General features: G+C 38.2%; 1 protein-coding gene across 1 annotated transcript in view; it reads left to right on the top strand.

Moving 5' to 3' along the window:
• The window catches only part of ADAMTSL1 (ADAMTS like 1), a 312,286-nt gene that overhangs the window by 11,680 nt on the left and 275,982 nt on the right, over window positions 1-24,624 (top strand). The window lies entirely within an intron of this gene.

The raw sequence follows: 24,624 nt of genomic DNA, 5'->3' as shown, positions 1-24,624 counted from the left end.
CCTCCAGGAACATTGCAGAACTTCATATCTAAAACCAATCCCTGATTGTCCCTACCTGGGAACATTTTGATCTCAGCTAATGTCTTTTTTAAGGCTCTATATTCCTTCTTAATCTTTTAGAGGTTATCATGACCACATGATGTTTGGGTGAACAATTTTAACCCATTCAAACAAATTTTAGCAAAAGGAAGTGTTCCAGGATAAGATTTGTAGATGACAGTAACCTGAAAGTGGGAGAAGGCAGTTGGATATCATTGATATATTGTGTATACATGTTTCCTTTTGTTCTTGTCTTTGCAGCATGTAAAATACTTTCCAGCAGCTATATTCTAGTCATAATCGCAGGTCCCAAGGGTGGGATTCCTCCATCCTTAGAAGTGTGTTTTTCTTCTGCATTAGAAGTTGTATCCTGTCTTATTATGCTGCCTGGTATCCTTGCTCAAGTGTATGTTTCATCCTTCCACATCCAAGCTACAGTTTTATGTGATCATGTGACTTCTGCTCCCACCTGTATTGGTACACTTGTATTCCTTGTTATGCTTTGTCCATTATTGTGTTGCCATTTGCCTGTTTCCTTTATCCTTCTATGTATTGCAGCCAGGTGAGGAACGTGTATCAAATGTCCTGCATCATCATAGTGTCTGTCCCTAGATCTGATGGATGGTTTGCCTTGTGATGAGGAACAAAATAGCATGACCTACACTGTTTTTCAGACCAGCACACAGATTCTGTCTCTAAAGTGGAAATGTTGGGAGCTTAATGGAAGGAGCAGAAATCAGAAAGCAGAAAAAAATCCTAAAGACTTATTTCAACTTCTAAAGTCATATTGCAAACACAAGATTATGTTCATCCAGTTCTGAGTAACTACTGCTGTTTTTTCCACATGTTTCATCTTTAGGATAAACAATGCAATAAAATCAACCTTGTTCATTATTATTACAGTAATTTGTCAGGTGCTTTTCTAAAGAAGAGACAGCACAACATTAATGATTGAGATATCAATTCAAGTGCATAATTTCTTAATGATACCTATCAGTTGCCATCTGCAATGTTCAATAGGCTTTTTTCAGAAAATACAAAACACATCACAAGATAAAAAAACACAGTTTCTGTTGTCTAAAAGACATTATCTTTACAACTTTATCAATAGTATATACATTTTTCATTAATGAGCAGTGTAATACATAAAATGATGGAAGATATTTAACATTAAAGACTCATTGGAAAAGAAGTTTGGGGATTTCAGAACCATGCTTGGAAAAGGTTTTAGAATAACCTTTAAAAAAAAGAAAATTACAATTTTCTCAAAGTTTCAAAACTATAAAATGACAAGTCCATTTTACATCCGGTGACTTTTATTAAAAGTTTTGGTTTTAACTGTAATTTATTATCTTAGTTGAGGTTTTTTATTTGTTTTATATAAAAATATGCATTTCTGAATACAGTCTGTGCAAAGAAGTCTGACTCCCCATTACTGCTTTTATTGTCTGCTGGTTGCTGCTGCATATTCATGAAGGGGTACAAGCGAAAATCTCATTGCAGATTTCCCTTTCCACCTCTCTAGAGAAATGCAGTGTCATAACTGACTGTGTGAAATGATATATGGTGTGAATTGCCCTCTGAGCTGCAGAGAAGCTGAGTGCTTTAGAGACATATAACTGGATAATAATGGAGATTAATGAAGATAGATGAAGCAAAAAAAGACTGCTGTTAATAGAAGTATTTAAAAAATGTGCCATCAAACTGAGAAATGAATAGCCTTAATGTTGAAAAGAAAGGAAAAAAAAAAAAAAAAACAACCCAGAAAAAAAATAGCAATGCTGAGAAGCAGCTGCCTTAAGGAATATTTTTTTTAAAGCACTAGTGATCAAGAAACTCTGGATATTGGACAGGGAGATGCTACCTTAGATTATCTTATCACTCCCACATCCACAGCAGGAAATTAAATTCTTCGCTGCTTTATTCAGCATACTGTCAAATATTTTACCCAGCCTAGTTTTAAATAGCTTAAGCAATGGATGTGGGAAATTCCTTGTTATTTTTTTGCCTGACTTATGTGGAACTTAAGCACAAATCAAATTCCAAAAGGTGGTCAATGTCCTGAGGGAATACCTGAATAAGGAGCAATGAATACTGTGTAAATATGCCTAATGATAAAGCTGGTGTTAACAGAGTATGAACATGCTAATGCATGAAGTCAGACCTCTCAGTAGTGAATTTAAAAGCTAGAATGCTATTACATTTGTAACCTGCAGTTCAGAAGGCAGCCCCGATAAAGGAGTCTTGATGGAACTTGAATCCTCAGTCTTGGGGAACACACTTATGCTTGTTCAATTGTGTCCTCATTCTCTAGAAATCAGAATCACTCCGTGAATGTGCTTTTGTGAAGAAACTACAGAATGAGAACTTCATAGATCCACATGCTTTTATGGACTAGAATAATTGTAGAAGTGAAGAAAAAGATGGCATGTATTCTACATGTCCAATTGTACTGGTTTTGCATGGCAAGGTTTTGGTAGCAGGGAGGCTTCTGTTAGAAGCTGCCAGAAGCTTCTCCCATGACAGATAGAGCCAAGACCAGCAGGTTCCAAGATGGACCCACCACTGGCCAAGGCCGAGCCCAACAGTAACACCGGTAGCACCTGTGGGATAACAGATTTAAGAAGGGGAAAAAGTTCCTGTGCAACTGCAGCTGGAAGAGAGAAGTGAGAATATGTGAGAGCAACAGCTCTGCAGACACCAAAATCAGTGCAGAAGGAGGGGAGGAGGTGCTCCAGGTGCTGGAGTAGAGATTCTCCTGCAGCCTGTGGTGCAGCCCGTGGTGAGGCAGGCCATGGAAGTCCATGGTGAAGCAGATATCCACCTATAGCCCCTGCAGGACCCAATCCTAGAGCAAGTGGATGCCCAAAGGAAGCTGTGACACCATCAAAAGGAGTCCACACTGGAACAGGCTCCTGGCAGGACCAGTGGCTCCAGGGAGAGACGAGCCCATACTCAAGCAGGTTTGCTGCCAGGACTTGTGACCCCGTGCGGGACCCACACTGGAGCAGTCTGTTCCTGAAGGGCTGCACTCCATGGAAGAGACCCATGCTGGAGCAGTTCGTGAAGGACTGCAGCCCGTGGGAAGGATTCATGCTGGAAAAGTTAATGAAGAACTGTCTGCTGTGGGAAGGACCCCACACTGGATCAGGGGAAGAGTGTGAGGAGTCCTCTCCCTGAGAAGGAAGGAGTGGCAGAGACAATATGCAATGAACAGGCTGAAACCCCCATTCCCTGTCCCCCTGTATCACTCAGGGGGAGGAGGCAGAGAAATTGGGAGCAAAGTTGAGCCTGGGAAAAAGGGAGGGGTGGGGGGAAAGGTGTTCTAAGATTTAATTTTTATTTCTCATTATCCTACTCTTGATTTCATTGGTAATAAATTAAACTAATTTTATCTTGACTCATGAGCCTGTTGTTATATTTTCTCCCCCCTGTCCAGCTGGGGAGGGGAGTGATAGAGCTGCTTCGGTGGGCACCTGGCATCCAGCTGACCCAGTGAGGGTCAACCCATCACACTAATATATGACCTTCTATGGAAAGACTATCAAAAATGTTAGCTGCACTTTTCGTTGTGCCCTGTCTCATTCTCTGTGAAAAGGACAAGAGGAATCTCTTCCATGGTAAATCCTCACTAGTAGTGAATTTTCTGTTTTCAGAGCCTCAGAGAACAGTTATTCCAGTGGAGCCAGATGGCAAGTTTGTGCTAGAGCACAAATATGTTGGCCACCTAATTATATTTTGGTCCTTCATTTAGGAACAGATTTTCCAGAAGAATTGCTCAACGATAACAGGAATGGGTCTAACTGGCTTGAGAGCTAGAGGTTTCTTTAATTTAGCAGACCAAAGTAGCATGTTGCAGAACTCTCATATTCTGCATCATCTATAAATTTGTAATTCTTGAAAAAAAATATTTACATATGCCCAGAAATTATCTGCTTAACTCCTGTAAAATAAGAGTGTTATAAGTGTTGTAACTTTTTTTTTTTTTTAATGGGGCAGTGACATTATCTGCAGCAAAAGTATTACAATATGTATTTATTCAAATTAATTTTTTTTTCTTTCTACAATAGAGATAACCAGACTCCTTTTTTTTTTTTTTTTTCTCCCACATTAGCCTTTGCTGTCTTTTTCTTTTTTGCATGTGTGCTTTTAGACAGGCTGATGTACATTTTGCTTGTACAATACTGTCAAGACTAGCTGGTATGAAACGTCTTAAACACTTTTTGCTCCCAAATGCATGATAAGTGGAGGAGAAAGTAATTAAAAGTATGTAACTAGGTCTTGCCCAGAAGTATCATCACGTAGCATGACTGAGCCTAGCTCCAGGTTACCAAATAACTCACTGCTGGTTCACCTAGAGTACTGGATGCTCATTGGACTTTTTTCTCCTACCATCTCAATTCTTTTCTCAAGAAATACCTTTTACGTTTTCTTTGGATCATGGCATTGGAAAAATTCCTTTTGTAACTTCTGGATGCTAGAAATAGCATCTTCCCCATAAGCATCTTAATCACCATTCTTCAACTTGTAATTATTTCTTGGTAGTTATTTTGAATTTCATTTTTCCATCAGTTCTTAAAAAAAAATCCATTGATTTAGCTTGATGCAGTTAGTTGGAATATACACAGTAAAGAGAAGTAGTTTTAGTATTATCCTTGTCCTTTAAAGACACAATACACCAAATTTCTCATTAGCAACATTATAGTGGATTGTGGCATCTGTTGGTGTTATTTAATTTTTGACTTAAGTAATTTTGATTACTTAAGTTTTGTGCTTGGGAATAAAAATACATGGATGAAATATTAGGTTTACTTATAGGTAGAAAAATCTGGCATTATGAACCATTCAGGGATTTCTCTTAGCAACATGTGCAAGATATCTGATTTTAAATGGATGTCATAAACCAATCACATGAATTATTCTTGCAATGTGTCTCTTGCAGTGGAATTAATGATGATATAGGAGAAGAAAGAAGCCTCCATGTATCTGAAATTAAATATAAGTTCAGATTGAGTGTAGTAAGTATTTAGCACATTTTTGAGGCATAAAATGATGTTTCTTCCAGGAACTGAAAATTTAAATTCCATTGAAAATTGTCCCATTTTTTATTTATCATGGTTTGTCTTTTACATATTAAACATGCTAGGCCAAATTTGTTCCTAATGCAGATCTGCTAAAATCAGCTGAATTTACAGGAGTAGTTTAATGTGTTTTTTCTTTCAACTTTACTGAATTTAGTAAGTGTAAATTTTATGTGGTTATTTTGCTATGTATGTATATGCAGTATTTCCCTCTCCAGCATTACCTTTCTTTCACTTCAGAAAAGAACGCTTAACAAAGAAAAATTTCCTGTGTATCCAGCCAAATGAATCTTTTTTCAGCAACATCCCATTTCTCCTTGTTTTATCAGATCACTTATCAGCTAACTCACCAAAAAACATCAAACATGACTCTTAAAATCCACAAGGCTGGTCTTTGTGTGCAGGGAGAGCATTTATGTAGAGGCCTTAGGAGGTGAAAATAAATCATTGTTTCACACTCCTTTCTTTGTTTAAGTGGAGTTCATCTGAGCTCCTTCTTCCATCAGCCATTAACAGTCTGGGCATCTTAAACACTGATTGCTGTTCAGTTTCATAAGGATCCCCTCAATTCCTACTTTTGTCCTTCAGATTAATTTTTTCAATTTCTCTGGAAGTACTTTTTGTGAAAAAACTACCAACCAAACCTATTACTGAATCATTTCAGAATTTAGTTGTAATTTCTAAAAGTTAATTAATTATTCGTTCTTTTGGCCATGTTTCCTTCCTCTTTTTACTGCATAATGTGAGTGTTGCAAATTTTAGAGAATATTACCTTCTTTCCCTTTCTCTTACCTTTCTTTGATTTATTTTGCTAGCAGTGATTTTATTTGGATAGGTTATCTTAACCTTCTGGCTTTGTTTCAGCTTTGTTTTCTTTGTCCCCATCTACACAGTACAGAATATTTGTTCATATTTTTGCAAGTGTTGTAGCTTTATCTGAACCCCCTTTTGGGTCATTTAATTACAGATGTACTGCTAAGACATAAGTGAACAGTTTATATTGGCTATCCTTCATCATCTCTTAGCTGTCTAATTCTCAGCAGCCTTCCAATATCTGAAGGGGGCCTACAAGGATGCCGGAGAGGAACTCTTCATCAGGGAGTGTAGCAATAGGACAAGGGGTAATGGGTTTAAACTTAAACAGGGGAAGTTCAGGTTAGATATAAGGAGAAAGTTCTTTACTGTGAGGGTGGTGAGGCACTGGAACAGGTTGCCCAAAGTAGGGATAAATGCTCCATCCCTTGCAGTGTTCAAGGCCAGGTTGAATGGGGTCTTGGGTGACATGATCTAGTGTGAGGTGTCCCTGCCCATGGCAGGGGGGTTGGAACTAGATAATCTTAAGGTCCTTTCCAGCCCTAACTATTCTATGATTCTATGAAAAAAAGGTCAAGCTAGTTTGGCTTTCCTCTGCATATGAATTTTCTCTCACAAATTTAAAAACTTGTCCAACTTTTGGGTTTTTAAGAAGGTTGTACTAAGTTTCATGAGCTAAGTGTGCCCCTGCAGTGAGCCCTAGATCCTCCAAGTGAGAGCTACTTGAGTTTTGATGTATTTTTTCCTCTCACTTTCAACCACAGATAATTACTTCCATGTTTTCTCATAATGTTCTTTCAATTTGGCTTATTCAGTAATGGCAACAGCAGCACCATTAATATCAGGATCACGAAAAAGTCTTTCAACTGACTTCCAGGCCTCTAAGACTTTGGTCTCAAGATTTGTCAGTAGATTTGCATGTGGTGCAGCAATACTTGTATGAACGTCACTATACTATATGGCTGAAAAATGCACATTTCTCTGCTTTCCCTTTCTCCCTTTATATCTCATTTATCAGGATGAGACAGCTTTTTTATGCCTGGAATGAGAGTTCATAGAATAGTATCCCTCTGACTTTTTTTTTTTTCCCCATAGAAGCCTTGTTACACTGGTGTGTCTTCCTGCTTAATAGGATATATTACCAAACTCCTTCGTCTCATTTCCCTTGAAATTTCCCCTTATAACAACTTTGTTGTTGTTGTTGTATTCCTTTTCTTCCCAGGAGTTTCAGGGAATTTAGGTGCCCCTGGCAGCACATGTTCTGGACAGTGATCTGTAGCTGGACCATTTCTTCCAGGTCATTTTATACTGCTCAGTACATTAACATCCAAAGCTGACAGAAGTCTGAAAGGAAGTGGGAAAAAATGAGGAAGCAATAACATGATACTGGTTTCACAGAACTGCCAATTCTCATGAGATTTTCTTAAAATCTTAATCTTTTAAGGCTTGCCTTTTACACTGCTTATGAAATATGACTGTCCTATTGGAAGTTAATCTAGTGCTTTAGTTTGGTGTTTTCTTGATTTTTTTTTTTCCCAAAGCCAGAGGTATAGGAACACTGGATCACAGAGTAGCAATGCTCCCTTTATATGTTATAAGGTCTCTGGCTTCTAAACTTTTACTGGCAGATTGCATGATGTTTTAACATTAAAAAAAAAAAAAAAAAAAAAAAAAAGCTGTGGTACTTACAAGGCCTTCTGTTGTCCTTTCTGCTTAAGTCCTTATAGGAGCTTTTGCTCTGCTTCTGATTAAAAAATAATTAGTGTGGTATTTACTCCACATTTTTCATCAAGGATAGCTTGAACACAGATATTGCCTGAAACACTTCCCAGACATTTTAATGCAGTCTACATGATTTTGTATTTACCTGAAGTATCCATCAAATACAGCTCTACAAATCTGTCATACCTGCTAAATGCTTACCTGCAATTCTGTAACATGTACCTGAGATTGGACTTTCGCTTTGCCATCTTTTTGTTCATACAATGCAGAATATTTGAGATTTATATCCAGCTGAATATATAATTTGAATCTCTGGAGAAAGAGGAAGAGTTGTTACACTGCTTATGTTTTGAGGGAGAATATCAAAAGGGAGCTGTTAGTTTGCCTCTTTGAAATTCCTAACCAAGATTTGGGAGAGCAATCAACAAAATGGCCTACAACTAATGGAAATTAGGAGGGCTTGCAAGTTTGTAAAACTGATGAGATTTATGAGAAACTGAATTAAGTTTTTGGTTAAAGACACACCTGTAAATACATAACGCTAAACACTTCAGCTGAGTCTGAGACTGTTCTGTGTTAGCAGCTGTTTACATGCACAGAAATCAAAGACAGTCCTTGCCTCAGGGAGCTGACAATCCACAGTAAATCAGGAAGAGGAATATTGATGCAGTGAGTTGAAAGACACCTATAGGTCAGGCAGAGCTGAGAGTAGAACTTCTGTTTTCCAACTGCTCATTTGAGCCCACAAAGGAGCCTGAAGCTTAACATGATCTAAATAAGTTTCTGTAAATTATATATAAATGTAAATACAAACATAAATGCTCAAAGAAGTTTTGATGTACCTTATGTTTTTCATCATTCGCAGTGCTAACATCCATCTACTGCTGCCACTAGAGATTATTTCAGGCTTATGAAGAGGAAGCAAATATACCCATTAATTGCAGTGGTCATGAACTGCTTTAAATGCTCTCCTCATTACTTGTCAAATGATTTCAGTATCATGTCTCAGAAAGTACGCTGAAATCAGCATTATCAAGATTAGTTTGTTCAGATGCTTCTTTATTTGTATCCTCTGACCTATCTTCTGCCAAAAATGTTAAGGAAGTCTTGTCTCTCCAAACAGGTCCCCAAGGTTAAATAGAGTATTTCAAGATAATATGAGTTGAAGAAAGTGGTGATATTCTCACCAGCAGAAATAAATACTGGGTTTTTTTCCCTTTCGTGGAACTTTTTCGCATTGTGTTGAAAAGCATACTTGTGTTAACAACTACATTTAAATTTTTTTGTTCTAATACAAAACTTCCCAAATTTTCACTTTTTATGCCAAATAGGTATTTATTTAACTTGACATGCAATTACACTATTTGTGAATTGCAGTATACTGGACCAGTCTGATTTTAATTTGTGATTTCTAAACCTTGTTGTCCATAAATGAATAATACCTATAATATGAAAACAAATCTTGGATTCATCAGTCCAGCTTAGAATTGCATTTTGAATTGAATTGAATTTGAGCAAACCATTAAAATCAAAATAAAATGGTCCTCCTCAAGTCTGTTCTGAATTTTATGCATGAGAAAAAGAATTTTTTAATGCTCTGTGCCTTGTCCTTGTTTCACTCTGTAATTTTATTCTCCCTTGGACTTCAACAAAACACAGATTAAATTTAACTGTAAAGCAAAGGATGTTGGCTTAAAAGGATGATTAATTAGAAGGATTTCCACAAAGAAGCATTATTGCCCAAAGAAGTGGTAAATGCTCCATCCCTGGCAGTGTTAAAGGCCAGGCTGGACAGAGCTTTGGGTGACATGGTCTACTGTGAGACATCTCTGCCCTGGTTGGAACTAGATGATCTTAAGGTCCTGTCCGACCTTAACTATTCTATGATTCTATGGTTATCTTTGTAGTTAACAAAAGCTAATGAAAGGTATGAAGTGTTTATAAGAAAGAACATACTACATCTCCAAAAATTAGTGAGAAGAATTCTAACCAGACTGTAAAGAGTGAAAATCCGTTTGATAAATCATAGAGTTCTTGGCTCTGGTAACCTCCTTTAGGGCTGAAATCTCTACATACGTCTTGCTCTGAAAACCTTATCCACATTTAATCCCATCATTTAGGAATACTGTGGATTATATTATGAGTCATCCTAACTTCTTAATTAGAACATATTTCAACTTTTATTAGCTGTAAGGCAATGGGTATTTCTACCTACTGTTTGGTATGCTTTACCTGCAGGGAACAAAGGTCAACTTTTAATAATCATGGGACATGCAAACTAAACAAAGAAAAAGTGCTTTACAAGTTGCAGGATGTGAAACAATTTTAAATTGATTGTTCAGATAAAATAACTTATTTATTCATGGCTATCCTACAAAAAGTTGTACTTTGATTCAGAGCCTGAAACAAGTTGAGGCAGAGTTAAAAGACTCTTGTGCCCCAAAGACTCTCCTTTTCCTGTAGTTTTTCTCTACCTTTTCTGCTTAATACTTGGGTAGGTGCTTTGTAACAAATGGGTGTATGGCTAAGATAATGAGATGCTGGATGCTGAAGAATACAGGCTTACCTTCTCCTTTTGTGATTTAAAACTACAATTTTATAACCACCTACAAGTTGAGGTCTGGTATTGAATGGTATCACTTCATGTTATTTCTCTTTCATTTATATATTTCTGTATCTTGGTCAGGCTTTTCATTCCCATAAGAGTAGTGCGCTATTTGGAAATATTTTTGGTTTTGATGCCAGAAAACTCAGCAGCAACACTTATTGGATTTTTCTGAAAATATTCTCTTCTGTTTAAAAAAGTACAATTTAGAAAAGTTGTTTTGTATCTGAGAGCAGGAATTTCTTTTGGTAGGAGAAAGGAAGTACAAAAAGGAAAATATCACATCTGCTTTGCATAAGCAAATGTCTGGATCTAGTCATGTTTGCAAGGAAAACTGTTATCTGCAGAAAAGTAATTCTGGTTAAAGACCGAATTTACAGCTTATGTTTCAAATATGAATACAAAAGTTAACATAAAATAAGGCTTTCTCTGCTTAGAAGAGTCTTTAAATTTAAAATTGTTTCATGACTGCCTTTTTAAAGAGTATAAAAATACCAAGGAGGTATTCCTGATTTGTAGCTGAAAATACTTCTAAAAGTTTAGATAGATATCTACTGTTCAGGGTTTTTTTGAGTTTTGCTTTTCTAACTTAACTCAGTTGCATCTTTGTTTATTTCTTTTCTCTCCACACTCTGATAACACAATAATTCAGGCAATTACAGCTTCTTCATTCCCAGCTTTGGGGCAGTAAAATCATTAAGAAAGCCAACTAATCTCTTTCTTTTAGAGGTGTATCCCCCATACCTCTGCCTTGAGAAAGTAGTGGGAAAGACTGACTCTTTCTTCAGCCTGAGCCTTTAAAATTTTTGAGGGATTGTTTGGACAAATAGACATAATTGAGAAATATCCAAGGGTTTTGTTATCCATATATTTTTCCACTGCAGAGGTAGAACAGAAACTCAGAATACCCCTTTGGTCAGTTTGGGTCAGCTGTCCCAGCCATGTGCCCTCTCAAACTCTGAACAACCCCTAGCTTACTGGCCTTTGGGGATGCAGTTGTTTGGAGAGAACTCCTTGATGCTGTGTGAATATTGCTCAGCCACAGCAAAAACACTGGTTTGCACAAATACAAAGGACAGCACCATGCAATGTGCTTTGAAGAAAGTTAATTCTATCTCAGCCAGACTCCATACAATATGGAAATCGCCCAGCCTATGTGTGTATTAACTGTTTTACTAAAATGCTCATAAAGATGCTATAGGTGCACCTGCAGGCTGGAAAAGCACAAAGGCACAAGTCAACATCTTTCTCACAGAGAAAGAGATCATGTGTTCATAACTGGATTTTAAAGAAATCTCAACTGATTTCACTCATTTGGTCAGAGAGTTAGACATGTAAGGGTGATTATGACCTATTTACTTATCCAAATTAATTGTCAGATATGTGAAGCATTCTGCTTCCTGCCCTAAGCTGTTTCATTAAATTTCCAAGTAGTATTAAGCATGACCATGTATCAGTGGAAATGTTCAGTGTTACAGGAAGTACCTGTGTAGGGAAAATTACATGACAGTATTTAGCTTAATTAACAATTGTGTATCTGGAGGGAATTCTACAGCACTTTATCTAATTAGACAGTTGTATTCATCCATTTAACCACAAATCTTGATGCCAAGTATTAGACCAATTACAGATTACCAGTCAGGATTCCCAGAATGTCATAAATAAATAAACTTTTCCTTTTGCACTGTATGAATGTGCTCCCGCAGCTCTTTAGAAATGCACTATATGGCTTGAATTACAACCTTAGATTATACCTTGTGAATCAGACTGACACTGTTCTTTCATATGACAGTCCTTCTCTGATGAGAGGCAGATCTGTGTAAAGAAGGCCATCCTTTGGCTATTTCCTTTCCGTACCGGACTTTGCTAGACTTGGGAGTCTGAGACTATTCTGAATAATTTCTATGCCTATGACATACACCTTTTTTATTAGAATTCAGAAAAACACTTCTCTACTGAAGAGCAAATACTTTTCAGCTTTTCAGCAAGTTTTGTAAAAATCATCCACGTTTGCCTACCTCACTAACCCAATAATAATTAGAATAAGGTCTTACAGCTTTTCTTCACAGCAACCAAAGTGGGCAAAAGCCACAGTGCAGGTCCCAGCAGTATCTGGATGCCCCACAGCTCAGCAAAACCCACAGTAAAAAGAGAAGCCAGCACACACCTTCATGTTTTTCCACAACTAGACAGCTTCTGTGCCTGAATACTGCGGCCAAAAGCTGTTGTGAGTACCTCTTCACCAGTCTGCAGGGTAGTCAGGCTCTGAAAGGTCACAAAAACACTGGACACAAAGGGATTTCTTGCCCTTGGATCCACCCACCTGAAACATCTACTGCATTTCAGAAATTGGCTAATCAGCAAGTTTTGCCATATCCCAGATGAGTTTTGCATCTCTCTTCCTGAAGTAGTTTCACCTTATACAAGAAGTGTACAGTCACAGGGACAGACAAAAACTACCTGAAGTTCCCACATTTTACAGAGCTATCTTGATGCAGAATCAGTTTCCCCTTTCCTGGGCAAAGAAATACTTATTTGCTTAAAGTAAGGAGGAGCAACGTCAAACAGGAAAACACAGAAAGACAGTTTTCTCTTCTCCAGTGACCTAATGGGCTACGGTGCCTTGTTGTGTTACTATGAGAGTTCAAGATCTTGCAGGCAGATCAGGCAGAACAGAGTTTCAACAAGCATCCAAAGTCACCTTCCTGCAAAAACCCTGTTCCCATGCTTGTTCTCCTCTCCCCAGAAAAGAGATTGTGGGAAAATGCCTAGCTTTAAGAACGCGGTTGGAAGTAGGAAGACCTTGGGATTATATATCTATTAGATTTACTTAAATTAGTATATTTTGATGAAATACTGTTTTAAAACACTGATGTATATTCTGGTAGTGAAAAAAGCATAAGAAATATGAGCGGAATCACAAGCCCAAGGTATTCACAAATCTGAATATAGGTTTTAAATACATTGAAGATCTGCATGTAACAATACGAAAAAGCAGTGACTCACCTTGAGCTCAGCAGTGAGGCGCAAGGCCAGCTTTGCTCAGCACCTGGGGCAAGCAGTTATCTTTTAATAACCTTTCATGTTGTTTCACAGATAGAACAGAGATTATTAAATTAAACTGAAACACAATTAAACAATTGTTGGTTGTCAAATTTCTGCGTTTTCTAGAGCACATTTTGTCAGTAGATTGTGAGGGAATATAAAAATAGATGGAGTATATATTTAATTATATGACTTCATTTTAATCCATTTACAATTTCGTTTGGAAAATGTTATTGAGTCCTGGATCCTAAAACCTCCAGAGTCAACTTCAGTCCCAGCCACTGTGTCTGCACTTTGAAGCCTTTTGAAGTAGCTTCGGATTGGACCAAAGCTGACAGATAAGTCAAAACTTGGCTGCGAGCAGAGGATCTTTTTCTCATTCAAACCACTGGTTCCTCCCTTGAGTTGCTGAGGGCAGTGTCAGCCCAATCTGTAGATACTTCAAAGGCTTCAAGCAGCAGACACTGTGGCTAGGGCTGAAGCTGAAACAGACAGTTTGTGGGAACCAAAGGATCTTGGGGCCTCACAGTGTTTTTCAGTGCATTTTAAAGTAGATTAAAATTGCTATAAAATTGCAAGAAAAGTGTATAAGGCTTTCTGCCTTTTATTTTATGTGTTATCTGGATTTTACAAGGATGAATGTCTATCTACCTTCAGATCTAAGTGAACCTCTTCCCCAGTAAAAAGAATGAAAAATTCTTTAGCCAATCGGCTTTACAAAGCCATATATCCAGCCCCACTGTTCACTGGTTTTGCCAATTTTATTGATTTACTTTTCAAGCTTCTAATGATGGTGGACAGCTGTTCACTTGAAAGATGTAAATATAAGCAAAAGGAACTGAAAAATTCTCTGCACATGAAAAAATCCACAACAAATACTTATTATATTTATATCTTATATCTCATAACTTCCATCCAAAATCACTTAAACATTTTAAAATTATTTTCAATGTCTATTTCATTTTCCCACTCAGATATTGGATGAGGTTTATGGTAGCTGGAGATTAAACTAATCCTTGAAAATGTTGTGAATTGTAGTTATTGGGCTTTCTTTTCTGATACCAGTAAGCTGTAATATCTGTACACTTTAGGCTTTATTTTGAAGTATTACTCCTTTCTTACATCTATGGAGAAGATAGGCTGCTAACTCCTAGCTGTGAGGATTGACCCACACTTTACTTATATGTAGTAAAAGCTGATTTACATGTTAGTGTGGAATTTGCATGTTTATCATAATATAAACCTTAACTGAGAAATAACTAGGACGATATAAAAGAATAATAAGAAAAATGTGAGACTGATCAGCTTACTACAGTCTTCTGTTTTAGCGGATCTCCTGAGACACCACAGAATCTTTCAAAGATACTAGCTTCTCACCTCCATTAAACTAGTCTATAATCACATTGTTAATCCATATTTGAAAATCTTATCAAGTCATGAGCAATTTCATTAATTATTTAGTTCTGTGGTAGGTATTAGTGCAGATCATTTGAAAATGAGTTTTACTTTTTGGATGGATATCTTTATTAAACCTGGTTTTGGTCTTTCTTAAGCTTACCTCTGCAGGCAAAGTAAGTCACTCACACAGTGGATGCAGGAGCATGCTTTATTCAAGTGCTCTGTCCAAAATAGTCCCTCAAACATAGGACTTCAGGTTGCACACCTTTGACAGTAAGAACTGCCTTTAATTAAAATAAAATTGTCCAGGATCAAAGTAGTGGAGTTTCTCACTTCAGTCATGGCGAATTTTGTATCCATGTTTTTCAGCAATGACTTTCAGCCCCAAGGCAGGTTTCATGGCATCCCAGCAGAGAATCTGGAAGTGCACTGGCCCCTGGACTCAGCAGTGTGAGAACTCAGATTTGCTCCCAGTGGCAGGGTAGCTCCAGGAAGAAAACCTTCCCTCCTGGGAAGAAGTGCTAATGCAATAGTGCTCAGTCCAGAGTTAAAAACACGCTAGGTTTTGGCCTGTGCTTGACAGGCCGTAGGTACACTGATTGAACGTAGAGACCGAAGGTAAGGCACTGAAACTTGCTGAGGAAACCATAGCAACACTGGTTGCCAGATTCCTCCATGTCTTGCAACAGGAATGAAGCTGAGGGCGCACTCAGTCACCCTTGAGGCAGCTCTATCTGTCCATTGCTGCTCCACTGGTGGTTCCTGCAAGAAGCACCAGCTCATTTCATTAGACATGACAAAGTGTCATTGAAATAGTTGTATTTGTCTACCTGGAAATTATACCATTGTTATCTTCCAAAGGCCTGATGCAAGGTACTTGCTATTCCATTTAAGCTGGTCACCTCTACATTAAAACTTCGCTACCTGCAAGGCATGGGGATTTCTTGCTTACTGATTGAACTTTTTGTGTAGACGTGTCGATTACATCAGATACTGATACAGTACACGTTATAAGAAACACCAGATTCATTACACAGGGGGGAGTGTATGCAAAGATTGCTTTTTTTTCGGGTTTATGTGTAGACAGTTGAAAAGCTTGTCCTGTGGTCACAGAGCCTGAAACTCACTTTTGGATGTCACTCCTGTTCTGAACAAGCAGAAGTAGAGAGACTGTTTTTTAGGAGCTCATAAAGCTAGAAGAAAGGATTACCTGTTTAGTTTAACGTGTAAACTAGGCGGCTTATTAAATAAAACATGCCGTATATTCTTAAAATTGCGGTTTTACTCACTCCTCTCTTTTATTGTCAAGGACTCTATACATCGTAGTGCAAAATCGCTCTCTTGATGAATAATCCTAGCAATGCAAATAGACATTTGCTAGTCAAATAGCCAAAATACAGGTCTTACTAAGTTGCTTATTTTTAAAATACTATTAATAAGAATATTGTCCAGAGTATACGAATCAATACAGAGCAAACATCTCGATAAAGGAAAAGATACATTAATTTACATAAATGGTTCTTCACTGATACTCAGGGTGCAGGAAGTAGCTCATGTTTGTGGGAAAAAAAGTTAACTGAATCTATTAGCTAGATCTTCAGTGCATCGAATCATAGTATTATGACACCAAAGAAATTAAAAATGTTAACTGCATGTACCGCATCTTTGGGCAGGCATAACAATAGGCCAAGTTGAGTTGGAAGAATGAAAAGAAAGAAGTACATTCAGCATGTAAGCTTAGATAAGGAATGGGCAAATTCAGACATCTGTAAATGATCATTTAGGTCTTTTACTGTTTATTTTTTATACCTTTTGTAGCAAAGTGTCTGCTCTGCATAGCAACCTGAATGTTGAGCTTTTTGTAGTGAAATCTTTTTGATTCTTGATATTGAACAGCCTTTTGAAATATCAACTAAACGTGGCTTAGATGATAATGTAAGACTTGACCACTGAAAAGGTTTCAAGATGTAATGGATTTTAGATGTGCTTGGCAAAAACTTTTCACTGGGAAGAAATGCATTGAAAGGTGTGACCAGAGGCAAAAATTCCACACTAAAGAGGCTTCTATCTACCTGCTGTATTCTCTCAGTTTTCTCAGCTTCTAGGTTGGATCAGCATTCAAGAAATAAACATATTTTTGGGTAGGAAGAGGTCTTTTCCTTTTAATCTCAGTTAAAACAGGAAATCATTTATTAAGAGGTTGTCATGGCATAGATACTAGATATGCTTCACTGTTTGCTAAGATGTTTGCATTGCTGATCGGCAGGCTTAAAGCATAGTAACTGGTTGGAGTCATCATTGTAACAAGGCTGGTCAATGCTGCTAGACACAAGGTTTGTGGTGAGATTGTCCTGCTAATATGGCTTCTAAGCTTCATGGACAAACAAAAATAGAGAGCAGGAGAGTCATAAAAATCATTTTGCAGTTGAAAAATGAATACTTACTTTCAGATGTGTCCCTGATTGTTTATTCGTAAAACCAAACCAAAACACTCTTGAGATAGCAGAACTGACCATACACATGTGCATGCAACACAAAAGACACCCTAAATTTGCTTCTTACCTGTTACCTATTTCTAATTCCACTTAAATTCCCCGACGCTTATTTTTCCCTTTCTTTTTTTTTTTTTTTTTTTTTTGAGGAGGATTTGTTTTCAAAGAACAGTAGTGCAAAAGGATGCAAGTTATCTGTGTTGAGAGTCACGTGGATGAAGTTACAGTAAGTGACTTGCCCTAGGCTACCAGGTCTGTCTCAAGCATAAGGAAGAACTGAATTCCAGGCTTTGTTTTGTATGGCATTTTAGCTTTACACATTTTTTTCAGATTTCTCAGGTCCATGACACTCTTCCATACTTCACATATCACATTCATGCTCAGCTGTGAGTTCCTCTGAACTGCAAGTAACTGAGGAAAAGCAAACATGGTTGGCGCAAATCTCCTGGTAAGGACAGCAAGCTGAGGTGGCCTGTAGCTGGAGGTAGCAGGGCTGTGTGTCCATCCTTCTGGTGTGGTCGCTCCACCCTTGAGGAGCTGCAAGTAAGAAGAGTCATTGCTATTTATCCTGGGGTGCCAGTAGCCACACCTCTGCTCCATGTTACTGTGCTAGCACTGAGCAACAGCATTCAGTGACCTATTTGTTGTGAAGTAGGAATGCAAGAGAAAATTATTCTGGTTTCAGTGAAGCTCAAGGGTACTTTACTTTGCTCTGGATTGACTGGATTCAGTGCCAGTGAATGGTGCTTGCAGTCTGTTTGGTGAGAGGCTTGGTTCCAGGTACCAGCTCACCTCAGGACACAATCCTCTGTCTGGAATTAGTATAAGAAACAATGGGTGGTGGAAATCTTGATTGTGCTGACGCTGCCAGTTTAACCCTTTTCATTAGTCCAAGTTGCCACCTTTTTTTTTTCCTGAAACAAGAAATAACTGAATTGGCAGATGTGGTTCCTGTATAATAATGTTTCCTGAGGACAAGATAAGTATCTTTTTCTCTTCTCACTAGTTCTTACTAAGAATTTCCACAGATAAAGCTATTAAGTGGAAAAGCAATGATTATGAAAACTACATGGCTGCACTGGCTGGTACAGAGAAAGTTTTCAATAGGTAGGAGATGATGTTGGAGAATTATGCCATGAAAAGGCACAGAAATAAGAAGGAAATGGCAGCCACTGTGTGGATGATGAGCAGTGAACTTTTTCCCACCTGCCTATAGCAAAAAATATAAATCTTGAAAACAAAAAGGGGGGAAAAAAAGAGCTTGCACTTCTTCTAAACAGACTCTAGAGAAACGGCTGGGTTTTAGTGTCTCCCTTCTGCACTTGATTACATGTTTGTTTCACAGCAAACCCTGTAGTGAGCAGTGAGATTAAATTTTAGAGATCAGGAACAGACAAAATAGTAAATATTCATAACGAATGTTTAACACAAGTGTTCTCGGTTTTCATGTTTCCAGGTTGATTTTCTGAGAAAGAACATATGTAGCAGGAAAAGACCAGTTACTGTCCTTACTCAAAGCAAGTCTGAAGGTTGGGCTGAAGTGTTAAGAGTCACCAGACACTTAGGAAAGTGTTAGAATGAACTATCACTACCATGGGTAGCGGATGGGGGAATATTCAGACCTTATTCAATTCCAAGGGACTCACCGAGACACAAAAAGATACTAGAAACCAAGCTGTAATCAACCACACAGAGAAATAAGATGGTAATGTCTTCAGGTAGTCTATATTCCTTTAGAAAAGTGAAGAAGCTAATGACAGTGGTAATAGTGTTAGAACATATATAAAATATAAGTGTTACATTCTGCACAAAATAGGCATCTGTTTTTACTGGGCATTATTTCTGATGTGGACATGCACCATGCAGGTATTTATATGACTGCAACTTTAAGAAGCACTAAACAAATTAGTGTTTAACAGTTCAGTGTGGGTGATGTGTTGGTGCATGAAATAGAAGTGACTACCCTTCTGCTACTCTGTGTGCAGCTAAGAAAAGGGCAAACTTCTCCTCTTGTTGCCGGGCTGCAGGCTGGATGGGAAGCATCAGTTCTCTACTGAGGTGGGAGTCTGATTTTGTCTGCTTCCTCATTGAGCCTTTAACCTCATTGAGACAAAAACTTTACAGACAGCAAAACATAATGCAGGATTTTATTGAAACTACAATTCTCAGCAGAATTAAGGTGGAAGTATAGAACTTTCCATTCAGGGAGCTGAGTATTTACAACTATCGGATTAGAAGAATATTTGACTGAGTGTTAGAAATATTATGGGAGAGCTCCGCCAATGGCAGATGACTGTGAAGGTTGGTAAATAATGACTTTACTTGAATGTGAACCTTAAATAACAGCTTTAATATGTTCAAATCTGTTTTAGTTCCCTTATTTGGTCATGTGGCTCTTTGCTTTCCTGACCAAACTGTCTGCTAGGCCTAATGCATGAGGTGTCTGGCTTTGCTGCGGACAGTCATGGTATGAGCTGCGTTTGTGGCTGATGTTTTATTTCTAGGCAGATACTCAGATGACTGGCACTTTCTGAATACCAGAGAGAGGAATTCTTCCCTTTCCACCACACTGTACTGCTCATGCTACTCATTCCTGCTGCCTCTCGAGGTCTGTCATCATTATTGCTAATAGTGGTTGCAGAGGATCAAGATCTGTGAGAGAAATCCAGTTAACTGCTGATTGCCATCAAGTATTTTAGATACTGTCAGGCAACTCAATTATCTTGATAAATCTTGTAATACATTTTGCAGTGTGATACTATAGGCCTTCTGAATACTCTTGTCATATCCTGACAACTAAATTACCTGAAGGACAGTATTAATAGCAGTCATGATATTCTGTAAAAGCCACAGGCTGACAGTTCTTTCAGTTATGCCTCAGTAATTTGCTAGAAGTTAGAAATGAACACTCTGAGTTTGACTGGCTTCAGCCAGTAGCACTTTCCTTAACTCCATTTGTTTGATCTTGTTTTAGCTTTATTGCCTGCCACTATTGCTGTGGATTCTTGGATGGGGGAACCAAATGTAGTTAACCCTTTTCTGATCGAAAGAATCTTGATTTTCTCTTTCACCTTTATACTAATTTTATTCAGAAGGAATGAAATTATGAAGTACGTATTGTGGCAGCCTTGCCTTCCTCTCTCCCATTCACTAAGTTATTCTAACAGCATTAATTTTGAGCAGAAATTACCTCTTTTCTGAATCAACTTATTTTCCTCAGGTGAAATCTACTCTGTCCTGACTGACAACTTAAGGAATGCTACCTGCCCACTTTGGTATGAAGTCTCCCCTGCAGGCACTGACCTAAGTGTACGTTGCTGAGATCGCACTGTCCATGCTGCACTGGCAGCTGATGTCCCATGCGCTCCCTGGCTCTCCTGAGCCGGGGGTATTTAGGCAGCTCTGGGGGAAGGGAATTTAGGCAGCTATGGTGGGAAGACACTTCTCTTGCCTGGAGTGTTATTGCAGAATAGTGCCAGCACCAGCACAAGGAAAAGGTCATTCTTTCATAAATGTGGTGCCTTGGAGTTATTTATACATCTCCATTGGCCATTTGTTTGACAAGTTTGATAACATTTGACATGTTGTGTTACTATGAAGGTAACTTATACTTACATTTAAATGAAAACAAAAAGGATTATAGATATTTCTGCCTTAAGGAGTTAACTTTCTGCTAAATGAAATAATTCTTTCATGTATGCTAATTGGTTTCCCAGTAAGTAATTTTTTGCTGCCTTTCATCAGATAGTACTAGATAAATTTGCATAAACTGGTGGCAAAGAACAAATCAATTAATAGGATTTTTCTTAAATATTTATGCTGATAGCTATTGTTACATTTTAGAGTTTTTGTTTTATTTTTAAATTTAGTCTAGTATCAGTTTTGTGTAAATATATGTTACGAGTTCCAAGGGGAATTCAACATCAGTGCTGTATGTTTCAAAACTGAAAAAAGAGTATGCCAATTATATGCAGTATTTAAGGAGTTTTGTCAAATAGGAGTATATTCAAATCTCAAGGATTGCTTGGCCAGTTCCTGTTATCCCTGAACTCAGCTGACCAGATGACATTTGTAACACAGTCAAGCCCAACAAACAGTTCATTCATGCAACAAACAAACAAAGCAACAAACAAACAAAGCAGGCCAACATCAAATTCCCCATTAAAATATAGTGTCTACAATGAAGACCACCTTGTTTGCAGCATTAGTAGCAGCCTCCATGAGGGACAAGAGGGGGGCTGAGATGTGCCCATGCCCATGGGGGCTGGCTTTGACTGTTCTCTCACTCAATAAAATACAACCTCTAATGCAGACTGCCAGCCTACAACAAAAATCAAATGTTTGATACAATGAAAAAAAATAATGAAATAGCACTTTTGAAACTCCATTCTTAAAAGCATGCTTTCATTAGAGCTCATGTCACACTGGACTTTTTCCAAAGCCAAGGTTAAGTAGATTTCATTGTTCAGTTGTAGAATTTGGGGTAGTTGTTCTGTTCTTTTGGCTAAAATAAGTTTTAGCACTTCAGAGATGAGGAGAGCTTTGGAGTAACAAGTGTATAATCTACCAGAAGGATTCACCTTGCAAGAGAGCAGGTGATGTTATTGCCGCTTGGCTTTCCTTATCATTTTGATGGGGTTGAAAAGTTCCCTTTGTCACCGGAGGGTGTGAAGGAACCTTTTCAGATATGTCTGCTGGGTGGATGTGATGAATAATAGTCATTAACATATAGCCTTTCATCCGTACACCTCAGAGCACTTCACAGTGGTCTAGTTCCATCATGAAGTGATTTACCCTTTATCACATGGTAAACTCGTGGCAAATTTAGGAGAAAAAACGAGTCAGCATAATTTTCAGCATGCTAGTCCGGACTGTTTCTGTCACTGTCTTAGTTGAATCCTCCCTCAAATCAATGCTGCACATTTCTGTAGTCTGTGCTAGCCTATACACCACTTTTATTCTTTCCTAGGAACTAAATCAATAGAAATTGGGATAATGTCAGTGGTTAGTAGCAAAAAAAATTTTTATGTGTTCTTGAGAGGTGAAGAATAGAAGATTCACCTACTTACTGCAGTGTATCTACCAAATTTTGTCAAGTGTAATTACTTACATTTGCAGTGGTTTCTTCATGACAAAGGAAAAAAGCTTGAAATGTAAAGGTATTTGACACAAATATGTCTGCAGCTAATATACATCAGTTTTTGAGCATTAGCAACATCAACATATGCCTCTGACAGGGGAGGCCCTAGAGCTACTGGAAAGAAATCCTTCAGTTTCTGCAGTTGCACGTTACAGATAATATAATTAATCCAGGCATGCAGCAGCAACATATTGGCTTCATCTTGCTTTGACAGTATAGCATGTCTTCAGGTATTTCTTTCTCTAGAAGCAAGCAGTTTTCCTCTTCTCCATCTTTTCTTCTCTCTATTTCTGTGTTCAGAAACTGAGGAAGTATTGAACAACTTCCAAAGCATTTTCCCCTCCCTCTTCTCCCATTAGATTTCTCCCTTGTCATAGCCAGGAGTGAGATTTTGGTTTTCTAATAGACAGGTTTTTTCTCATGACTGAGGTTGTACATGTGCGTGTGAGAAATGCCTCAATTGCATTCCCCATCTATCAACAGTTCCCTTGATTTGTGGCTGTGTCACCATTTTAAGTAGAGCTGAAAGCACTGGAAGTTTAGCCATCATGTGTCACAGTGATGATATGCAACGGGGAATATAATTCATATGGTGTTGCATCCTGCTTTATTATTAGGTTTCACTCCTAATGCTGCAAGAGTTCATTTGACTATTCCCTCATTGTTAATCAAGACTCCCAGCTAGAGGTTGCCATTGGGGTTAGTATTTTTCTGCTAGATTTTTCACTTTCTGCTGAGAGCAGCATGGATTACTGTTACCTCAAGAAGTAAGATTTGTACAGAGCATGGTGATTTTATTTCAGTGCTACAACATACACTATGACTTTTGAATGCTAAAGAGAATTTTATTTCCTATCAGAAGTGATGGGAACTGAAGTGTACTCAGTGTGAGATCTGACCCTGCTCTTCCGTACGTGCAGTTCTGTTAAATCCATGGAGCTCTTGGGGCACCCAACAATTTTTAGTGCCAGTTCTGTCTAAGTAGACTTATTAACGCTTGCCTGACTTGACTTTTCCACATCTTTCATAACATTTATACCATACACTGCTACCTCTCTATCTGCAGAAGATGAAAAAAGAGATATTTGCCAGCTACATTTACTTGCTGTTCTCATTCTGTGCGGTGATTCAATAAGAAATGTGTATTGAAATGGGTACAGTTGTCTTCTCCTCTGGTCAGCAGGTCAGCAGGCTTTTGAGCCCCAGTTAGGAGCCAGGCTGGTCTGAAAATGCACCATGGAGCTTGTGTAAGTTTTGGTTAGTCATCCTAATAACTGTAGATTTAATTAAGGTGAATGAAAGGGATTTAGAACAAGAGCCTTCTCCTTGTGCTATTAGGCAATTGGCAGAATATGCTGGTTTTATAGCATGATCCTTCTCCTGTCTTGGCACCTTCCACATGTAATTAGCAGAGTGCCTGCATGATCTTTCAGATATTTTCACTCAGCAGTCTCGTAAGCGAGAGAGAATTAACACCTTATTGCTTACTTTTCCATTCTGCTAGCACATGGCATTTACTATTCTCCATCTGAACAGCTGCTTGGGAATTTGGGTTTTGTTTCCTTTCATTGCTCTTTCCTGGGTTATTATCATTCCTGTCAGGATGCTCAATAACAGCTGGTCATTTGGAAAACTCTATGGTTTGTGGTAGCAGGAACAGAGATAAGACCTTTATTTCGTTACCTACCTGATATTTTTAGAAAGTCTTGAACATCAAGGAGAGACTTCAGCTCTTAACAAATACTGCAGGAATTTTTCAAAAATCCCATCTGAGTTCCTTGATGGTGGAAATGGGATGATGTGGATTGCCTTTCTCGTATAGGAGCAGGGCCTCACAATCATATTTGTATATCATTGGTCTAGACAGGATCAGGTAATCCAGACCTGCCCAAGACCTGAGTAGATCACCTACCAAGCAGCCTTTGGTATAAGATAGGCCTCCATGGTTCAACTGCCTACAATCATCTTCAAGGATTGATTATGTCTCACTGTTTTGCTCAGTTGATGCCTGTCCCTTCACATGGCACTCACCTGCAGTTTTTTTGCTGCAGACTTCACAGAGCCATTTCATGGTTTTGTGTGTGACCAAGAGCAGAACTGCAGTATTTTCTTCCCAAGTAGAAGTGAAACAGAGTCAGGAAAATTCCTTAAAGGAACTTCTTAAACAGCTGTAATTTGCTGGCAGACAAAAAATGAAAAAGAGATCTGTGGAAAAGTTATAAAATACTGCACAGAAAACTCTTTCTCTCCGAGAGTCCTGTTCTGCATCCCAGATACTTCCTTTTTACC

This window comes from Strigops habroptila, chromosome Z (genome assembly GCF_004027225.2).
Source record: "Strigops habroptila isolate Jane chromosome Z, bStrHab1.2.pri, whole genome shotgun sequence".
Classification (NCBI taxonomy): Eukaryota; Metazoa; Chordata; class Aves; order Psittaciformes; family Psittacidae; genus Strigops; species Strigops habroptila.
Note: the sequence above shows the minus strand (reverse complement) of the source record. Positions and strands in the feature narration are given on the sequence as shown.